The sequence below is a fragment of the Octodon degus genome, unplaced genomic scaffold, assembly GCF_000260255.1.
Source record: "Octodon degus isolate 3935 unplaced genomic scaffold, OctDeg1.0 scaffold00065, whole genome shotgun sequence".
Classification (NCBI taxonomy): Eukaryota; Metazoa; Chordata; class Mammalia; order Rodentia; family Octodontidae; genus Octodon; species Octodon degus.
Window position 1 is genome coordinate 4,225,613 of NW_004524641.1, and position 1,858 is coordinate 4,227,470.

The window sequence follows — 1,858 nt, forward strand, 5'->3', positions numbered from 1 at the left end:
TCTTTTTCTTTCTTTGTTTTTTTTTTTTTTTTCTTTTTTTTTTTTTTGGCAGAACTGGGGATTGAACTCAGACCCTCGTGCTTTCCAGGGAAATGCTTATTCTACTGAGCCATCTCCCCGGCCCCCATTATCTCCCGTTTCATCCAAACCATCAGGATGGGTGTTATGTTTGCACCCGAAATGTCTCATCCCCTAGAGTGTGACATTTGAAGACGTACTCTTCAATGTAGCAGTGCTCTCGAGGTGGGGCTTTTGGTGGAGCCTGTAATTGAATTATGGAGGTTCTAACTTCATCAGTTGACTAATCCACATATAGATTTATAGTCTGATGTTTTCACTGAATGGTAATAGGAATGAAGTTATGAGTCTAGTCGAAGGCTGTTGAGTCTAGCTGGAGGCAGTGTGTCGCAGTGATGTGCCCTCAAGACTCCATCTTGGTCCTCACCCACTTCCTTTCCTGCTCTCTCTGCTTCTGGCCACTCTGAGGTACACAGGTTTCCTCTGCTATGCCCCTTAGTCCTGATGTCTCTGCCTTTCCACCAGCCTAAGGTAATGGAGCCAGCTGACCATGGGCTGAAACCTCTGAAACCAGGATCCAAAGTAAAGTCTTCCCCTCATAAGTTAATTATGTCAAGTATTTTGTTGCCATGATGGGAACCTGACTAACACAGATAGCCAGCCAGGATGAATTTTAACTTGTTTCAAAAAGACAGATGTGGGAAATAGTCTCATTTCAAGGTTGATATCAAGTTAATTATCAGAAAGCCACAGATTTTTAGACTTGGGAAAACAATTACAGGTCATGTGATTGAAACTACCCACTGGACGCTTCGAGGCCCTTCAGCATTTCTACAAGTCCAGGGCCATGGAATTCCTTAACTTTGGTACAATGGTGATAGAAAGGAGAGGACTCCTCAGTGTCCTGGAGACTCGCCCTTTCTGCTCTCCTCTAGTTTAAGGTGTGCGTAGGAAGATAATGAAACAGGAGGTTATTTGTATTAGTATGTATATGTGTTTACACACAGATGCACAAACACACACTGGTAGTTGAAATCTGTAAGTGGTTTAAAATGATGAACAGTAGACGATTATCTAAAATGTTAAGTATAAGTTGGGGACTGAGATGTACCCAGAGAGAGAATTATCTATAATTTGAAGTTAAAGCCATCTGTCAAAGCCAAGGGCTCAGTGTAAAATGCAAATAGATTGGTAGACTTCATAGATGGATGGCAGGGGACACGGACTTACCCAGGCACAGAGCTGCCAGCTGGTGCCAGCAGTCTGGGTGCCAGTCTTGCTCTGTGACTGGAGGAAGGGACAAGAATGTTGGGTCAGCCATACCTGCCAGGGTAGGTTCAAGTCTTGCACTGGTCTCAGGGTTTTGTGAAGTTCTGGGGGCCCTAACTGGCTAAGTACAAATGCAAGTGTTGAGTTTTTAAGAAAAGGGAGACTGTGGCTAGTGGTAATTCATTCCATCATTGTGAGGACACTTTGCTAGCTTTTTAAAAAAGTTACTCTATTTATGTTTTTATTTTTTTTAAGAGAATAAAAAAGAAAGAAAAAACATTAGCAATGATACAGAATTTAACTAAACAAAATAATAGGAATTCAACAAAGTTTGTTACATTGCATAATGTTGTCTTCAAATTAATTGTTTAGATTACCAGATAGATACAAGCACGTAAAATCCGTTTTAAAAAAGTTATAAGAGATTAAAAAGGAGGAAAAAAAAAGGATTAACTGCTCCTTTCAATAGACCAGCAGAAATCAGCAGTACAATTATCCAAGCTATCCTGTATATACACATAGATATAACTTTCTCTCTCTCTCTCTCTCTCTCTCTCTCTCTCTCTCTCTC